Raw genomic sequence first — 8,186 nt, 5'->3', positions numbered from 1 at the left:
GTGAATTAGTCATGAAGCATGACACAGCTTGGTGAACTTGCTAAATTGCTGGACTCTATAGAAGAAGGGGGGGCAGAAAGCTATTCAGCATTCTCAGTTAAGTGGAGAGGTGAGAGTCCCAGAGTTTGGCCATCTCTGCTGAATCCCAGACACACACACACACACACACACACACACACACACACACACACACACACACACACACACACACACACACACACACACACACAGAGTGATGGATAAAGTAAGAGAAATATAAAGGGTCAGATCCTGCATTCCTTAGACAGGCAAAACTCTCGTTGACTTCCAGGGCTCCTGGATCTGGTCCACAAGGAATAAAGGGAGAGGGAGAGAGAGAATGGGGAGTTTGTCCTTAGAAGAGTCTTTGCTTTGTGTGTGTTTTCTCGTGTATCGTTGGCTTCACTGTACATGACCAGCCAACATTTGTATCTAATTTTACCATCAGCATGCCATTTTTATGTCACTTCCTACTTTTGGAAAACATGCCATTGCAGCTACCTTCTCTGGGGGGTTCTGCTATTTCCAGATAGCTTTGGTGCGTCCCCTTCCCAGCTGTCCCACACCCTTCTGAGCGGAGCCTGTTAATAGCAGGGATGTGTCATACTCCCAAGGCAGGAAGATCTTAGAGAGACAAGGTTGGCGAGGTATAGAGGAGCTCTGTGTAGCTCGAAAGCTTGTCTCTCTCGCCAGCAGAAGTTGGTCCAATAACAGATATCAGCTCCCGCGCCTTGGCTCTCTAATATCCTGGGACAAACACAGCTACCACAGCACTGCACACAATGAGGGTGAGATCTGGCAGCCCTACTGCCAGCATGTGATGAACCACTCGTTGGTGGCAGTATTTGCTGTCCTCCAATAATTTACACGTTTATCACACCCGAATGCTCAGAAACTATTGAACAGAGCAAAAGCCAGCCCAGGTCATTTTCCATAGAGGAAAAAGCAACAAGACCTCAGTCGTTATTGGCGTCGTGGATCAAGCAGTGAAGGTACAGGAATGTCACATCCCAGAACGAGTTTATCCCCCTCTGCTCTGTAGTGGCACAGGACTTGATCCTAATGTGTTTTTTCACTCAAGCGAATCTGCCAGGATAGTCCATGTTGGGAGTTTTGCCGGAGTAAGGACTGCAGGATCGGGCCAGGCTAATCATTCGAGAATGCACGTCATTAACATAAATAACAAAGGTCAGGGGTCTTTCTTCGGTCGGCAGAGTGCTTTGGATTTCAGTCAAACCAGACTCATTTGGGACCCGATCCTGCTCCCACTGAAGTCAGTGGCAAAATTCCCATTAACGTCAATGGGAGCCGGATCGGGCCCTTGCTCAGCAAGCTGATATTTAGCTAACGCCTCATATTAGATTAAATGGTTACAGAAGTTTGATTGGCTAACTAGAGAAAGAAAGAAAGAAAAAGAAAGAAAGAAGCTATATTATTGGAGTATTTTATTACATTGATTTACCAAGATCAAAACAATCATTACAACTGCAGTATGCGTCCTCACATGATATTCCCAGGCATAATCTATTGACTGACTTTTTATCACAAATGTCAAAAAGTTGTTTAATGCAACAGTGCGCCAATTAAAATAGTGCCATAGAAAGTTGGGCTTTTCGTGTTCCTGACGTACCCCCAACCCAGTATGCCTTCCACTGTGCCATTTCTGCTAGCAATACAAAGCACATTTCGTTTCTTCTAAATGTCCTTTTTCACAGTGACAGACACCACAAGGCTAAGTCCCTAGAGTAGCACAACGCTGGCAGAAGGGCTACAGACCCTGGAAACTGTGAAGTTGTAGCGCCCCCTGCCAGTTTATTGCATGTATGGCAGGAGAGTGTCAATACTGTGTGTTGGGTGTTCTACTACACTATGTAAACATGTAAACACACATTCCCGGAGGCTGCTCTTTATTAAATGGTTATCATTTTATTGTTATTGTATTATTTGATTTATATCTTGAAGTATTTCACACTGTGTTGCTGTGCATGAAGGCTACAGTACAGTCATATCAACCTTTATTTCCTATCTACCCACTTTGGGCTGACTTATGTCTGTGAGATTTCGCTTTCGTTCCCATTGTGTAGTTCATCTTTACTGCAGAGCTAGGGAGCTCTTCAAATAATGGTTCCTTTACCTCCCGAGGCGATTTGACTTTTGCAGTAGTTTAAAGGCAAAAATGTTAGTAGTTTAAATCTCTGTCAATGTGCACCTGTAAGTACAGGCCCAGAGGTAGCCATTTGCACTGTAGGTAGCGCTCACATTTTTAAAATGTCTTTATTCTGATAATTTTGACATAGATTCCTCAGATGCTTCCATTCTGATCTGTAATGATAGGGCTGAGGGCACTGCTATTATATATAGCCCTTTCGACAACACGAAGCATTTAACAGTCCTGAGTCAGGCCCCTACCAATCATGAGATTGGCTTAAAAATCATGAGATATTTTTAAAAATATTATATTTTGGGTCCTTTGCTTTCTGGTTTCTGAATCTTTAAGGTGCATGAGTGGGTCTCATTTTTCAAGCTTTCCTCTGCAACCATTAGGGCCAGAAACTTTTTAACAAAATGAAAGCTGAGATTGTCACATATGCAGATGACTCTAGGAGTTGTGGCCTTAAGAAAAACCCCAGATATTGAAAGACTCACAAGGACTTTCGCAAGAGAATTTCTCTTGGAATAGACAAATCTTTGAAATATACCTGGCAGAACAGAAGCTTCCCCTCCCCCCAGCCATGACACAATTGTCAAGAAAATTAAAAGAACCATACAGCCATGTGGGACAGAGCTGGACGGGGGCAGTGATGATCTTGCTCAAAGTAAAATTCCAGATCCCAAGGGAACATTTTCAAAGATGTAAAGGTGGGTAGGTAATTAAAAGAGGTATATTTAAGGAAATAAATAAAATAGTATTTGGCTCTGTTAATGCTAAAGAAAATAACTGCAGGAGTTGACAGAATAATATTCTACAATAATACCATGTGGCAGCTACCAAAAGTTTTTTCCACAACTAGTTGGATCCTGTTGGCACAGTTTACAGTTTCAGAGTAGCAGCCGTGTTAGTCTGTATCCGCAAAAATAACAGGAGTACTTGTGGCACCTTAGAGACTAACAAATTTATTAGAGCATAAGCTTTCGTGGGCTACAACCCACTTCTTCGGATGCATATAGAGTGAACCATATATTGAGGAGATATATATACACACACATACAGAGAGCATGAACAGGTGGGAGTTGTCTTACCAACTCTGAGAGGCCAATTAAGTAAGAGAAAAAAAACTTTTGAAGTGATAATCAAGATGGTTCAGTACAGACAGTTTGATAAGAAGCAAGTGTGAAAATACTTACAAGGGGAGATAGATTCAATGTTTGTAATGGCTCAGCCATTCCCAATCCCTATTTAGCCCTGAGTTGATTGTGTCTAGTTTGCATATCAATTCCAGCTCAGCAGTCTCTCGTTGGAGTCTGTTTTTGAAGTTTTTCTGTTTTAAGATAGCCACCCGCAGGTCTGTCAAAGAATGGCCAGACAGGTTAAAGTGTTCTCCCACTGGTTTTTGAGTATTATGATTCCTGATGTCAGATTTGTGTCCATTAATTCTTTTGCGTAGAGACTGTCCGGTTTGGCTGAGCCATTACAAACATTGAATCTATCTCCCCTTGTAAGTATTTTCACACTTGCTTCTTATCAAACTGTCTGTACTGAACCATCTTGATTATCACTTCAAAAGTTTTTTTTCTCTTACTTAATTGGCCTCTCAGAGTTGGTAAGACAACTCCCACCTGTTCATGCTCTCTGTATGTGTGTGTATATATATCTCCTCAATATATGGTTCACTCTATATGCATCCGAAGAAGTGGGTTGTAGCCCACGAAAGCTTATGCTCTAATAAATTTGTTAGTCTCTAAGGTGCCACAAGTACTCCTGTTATTTTTACAGTTTACAGTGAAAGTGCTTTCTGAAAGCATACCTTCCCTTGATGCACTGATTGAAGAAGGGAATTCAGCTTTATTTTGCATGGGGTCACACTGATAAAAATCTCCTGAGGCTGTGATTTTATCAGATCCCAGAGGCTAAATAGGGTGTGTAGGGTCAATACTTGGATGGGAGAGCTTCAAAGAAGGGCCCGCAAGAAGGGACACTGCTGATTCAATAGGTGGCACTCTTCCCTCTGAATCAGAACAGAAGCATTTCTCCAGCATGATGGTCTGTGGCACATTCTTTGGTTGTACATATACATATTAGGAGGCTGATGAAAGTGTCACTTTTTAGACGAGATGACTTAAGGCCCAGATCTTCATTAAAGTCCCCAGGTATTTTTCACAGATAGGTGTTTTTAACCCTTTGTCCTAGCCAAATAATAAATGGATTAATTACTTTCTGCCTGCCAAACAGATGTTTCCCCTTGTGACAAGGTAAAGGAGCCAAGAAAGAGTTAAGGATACTTGCTTATCATGACTCAGTAGGGGACTTCAGTTAAGGGTGTGTCCTATTTCTGGGCACTGAGTGGGGCTGGGGAAAAGCCCCTGGGTCTGCAGCCCTTGTTGGTTGGGGAATCACTTTGGGTTTGTGTTTCTCATGCAATCTGTGTTTTGAACCTTTAGGAAATTAATGAATTGTGCTCTGAGACAAGGGCCTGAAACAGACTCTGGCATCGCACTGGTTCTTCTCTGGGCTGCTGAGACCCCAGCAGCTCACTGCCCTGTAGTTTCAGTTGGAGTTATTCTTCCCTGCCAATCTCAGGTCCATTCCGCAAAGCATCCTAATTCAGGAAAGCATGTGCTTAACTTCCAACGTGTGCCTAAGTCCCACTGAAATCAATGCTAACCATGTGCACAAATGCTGTCCTGCGCAGAGTCGGACTTAAACAGGTGCTTTCCTGAATCGGGGCCTGTAGCGGGGTGGTCACCCTGCTCCAGCCCTGAAGGGGTTAAAGCAGCCCTGGAGACAGCTGTGGCTGGAAAAGGCTAGGCTGATTGGACAGCAGCCACAGCTGGGGCCACGCCCCAATCAGGCCACAGCTGGCCCTATAAGAGGGCTGAGGGCCAGAGGCTGAAGGGCTCTCTCTCTAGCTGCAGAGAGAGAAGGAGCTGAGATGGGTATCTGAGGTGGAGCATTGCTGGGGAAGGGTAGAGGGAGCTCCAGCCTAGCAAAGCCCCAGGCTGCAGGCCTAGTTAAGGGCCCACCAAAGGTACTGGGGCTGCAGAGGGGCAGCCCAGAGATAGGCAGAGGCAGCTGGTCCAACCCCCCTTGCCAATGATGAGTGGTTTACAGACTGCCGTCTGCCCCAGGAGCGGGGGCTAGATGGTGACTGGCAGTAGCCAATGAGGCAAGGTGGGGATACAGGGTTGGGGGTTCCCCGGGGTGGGGAGATCCAGTGTGTGGGGTACTGCAGGAGGCAGAACCCCAAAGTAAAGGGCACTGGGGTCTGGGAGGGACATGGGGGGCCAGCGGCAGGTGAGACACAGGCCTGCAGAGGGTGCTCCAGGCTGGAAGAGCTAATTCCCAGGACGGCCAGCAGGAGGCGCGGTGCCGGTGAGTCTTCGCCCCGCCACAGGGCCCAAAACTGATGTGCAGCTTTGCTGAGTGCTGCTGAACTGTTGCCTTCTTCCATCTCAAAGTTGGTCGCATTTCAATAGCGGGTGAAGTGATTCTTGTCTATGGTTCTATTTAAATTGCTTTGGGATCCATCTAGATTCAAGGAGCTAGAGGCATAATCTATTAAAGATGTTAATGTGACAAGAACCATGTATGGTGAATAATCCTGACACAGGAAACGCATGAGAGTGGTGATAGTTGGGCAATTATAATAGTTTAGAATAAGGAGTCTGCATATTTGTGTGTCAATAAAAGGACACTGAGATCAATAAAGAGACACACACTGATCAATATTAGTTTGACATTAGCTTGTCAAAGACAGAGAACTCGCAGATTTAGGATGGGATTTTCAAAAGTGCCTAACATTGGCCTACCTCTGTTCCCATTAAAATCCATTTGAATTTTACCAGGTTCTTCAGTGGAAGCAGAACTAGACCAATGCTGAACATTTTTGACAACCCCACACAGGAGCTAAAAATTATGCTCACTGACTTCCAGTGATTTCTTGACTGAACCCAATGGCGGGCCAATCCCATGGGCTGCAATAGGTCTCAACCTCTTAACAGTCACTGTACATTTTTTCTCTTTAAAATATTTTAAAAGGTGTGCAGTAAAGCAGGAATCCAGATTAACTGCTGGTTGCAGACAATTCACACCAAGTCCTGCTTTACAGCTCGCTTATTTCGAGCATGGGAGCAAGTAAGGGAAAGCCTATTTTTGACTAGTCACACAGAGCTGGGATTACACCGTCCCCAACATTTCTTTGCAGTAGATGGTGGTCATCACATATTTTTTTTTTTTGGCCCCTGATGTCCAAGTTGTGGGTATGATGCACTTTGTTCTCTGATCGGCAAAATGTCATTACCGTGACCTGGCTCTATCAGCACATAATGGAGCAAATTCTCTACCCCACTCCCCTCCCTTGGCACCACGTGGATTAGTCTACAGCCCACCACCATATAATGCCTTCCGTAGCCCTGTCCTCCACACTACGGCTACGCTTCTCACTTGGAGTGGTGGTGACAAGGGGGTCCCTCCCACAGATAGAGACAATTATAGTACATAGGGCCCCTGCTTTCTCCTAGGACCAGCAACAGGTTTCCTCCCTTAGCTTTGGAGCAGCAGGGAGATTCTTTTTCTCCTATCCCAGGAGAGGCAATGGGTAACAGCAGAGCTCCAAAAACAACAAGGAGTCTGGTGGCACCTTAAAGACTAACAGATTTATTTGGGCATAAGCTTTCGTGGGTAAAAACCACTTCTTCAGATGCATAGAGTGAAAGTTACAGATGCAGGCATTATATACTGACACATGGAGAGAAGGGAGTTACTTCGCAAGTGGAGAACCAGTGTTGACAGGGCCAATTCAATCAGGGTGGATGTAGTCCACTCCCAATAATAGATGAGGAGGTGTCAATTCCAGGAGAGGAAAAGCTGCTTCTGTAATGAGCCAGCCACTCCCAGTCCCTATTCAAGCCCAGATTAATGGTGTTAAATTTGCAAATGAATTTTAGTTCTGCTGTTTCTCTTTGAAGTCTGTTTCTGAAGTTTTTTTTTGTTCAGTAATAGTGACTTTTAAATCTGTAATAGAATGACCAGGGACATTGAAGTGTTCACGTACTGGCTTTTGTATGTTACCATTCCTGATGTCCGATTTGTGTCCATTTATTCTTTTGCGGAGGGACTGTCCGGTTTGGCCAATGTACATGGCAGAGGGGCATTGCTGGCACATGATGGCATATATCACATTAGTAGATGTGCAGGTGAATGAGCCCTTGATGGTATGGCTGATGTGGTTGGGTCCTCTGATGGTGTCGCCAGAGTAGATATGGGGACAGAGTAGGCAACGAGGTTTGCTACAGGGATTGGTTCCTGGGTTGGTGTTTCTGTGGTGTGGTGTGGTGTGTAGTTGCTGGTGAGTATTTGCTTCAGGTTGGGGGGTTGTCTGTAAGCGAGGACTGGCCTGCCTCCCAAGGTCTGTTAGAGTGAGGGATCATTTTCCAGGATAGGTTGTAGATCGTGGATAATGCGCTGGAGAGGTTTTAGCTGGGGGCTGTGTGTGATGGCCAGTGGTGTTCTATTATTGTCCTTGTTGGGCCTGTCCTGTAGTAGGTGATTTCTGGGTACCCGTCTTGCTCTGTCAATCTGTTTCCTCACTTCCCCAGGTGGGTATTGTAGTTTTAAGAATGCTTGATAAAGATCTTGTAGGTGTTTGTCTCTGTCTGAGGGGTTGGAGCAAATTCGGTTGTATCTTAGGGCTTGGCTGTAGACAATGGATCATGTGATGTGTCTTGGATGGAAGCTGGAGGCATGTAGGTACGTATAGCGGTCAGTAGGTTTCCAGTATAGGGTGGTGTTTATGTGACCATCACTTATTTGCACTGTAGTGTCCAGGAAGTGGATCTCTTCTGTGGACTGGTCCAGGCTGAGGTTGATGGTGGGGTGGAAATTGTTAAAGTCCAGGTGGAATTCTTCAAGGGCCTCCTTTCCGTGGGTCCATATGATGAAGATGTCATCAATGTAGCGCAAGTAGAGGAGGGGCACTAGGGGACGAGAGCTGAGGAAGCGTTGTTCTAAG

The sequence above is a fragment of the Emys orbicularis genome, chromosome 1, assembly GCF_028017835.1.
Source record: "Emys orbicularis isolate rEmyOrb1 chromosome 1, rEmyOrb1.hap1, whole genome shotgun sequence".
Lineage (NCBI taxonomy): Eukaryota > Metazoa > Chordata > Testudines > Emydidae > Emys > Emys orbicularis.
This window is presented reverse-complemented; position numbering follows the sequence as displayed.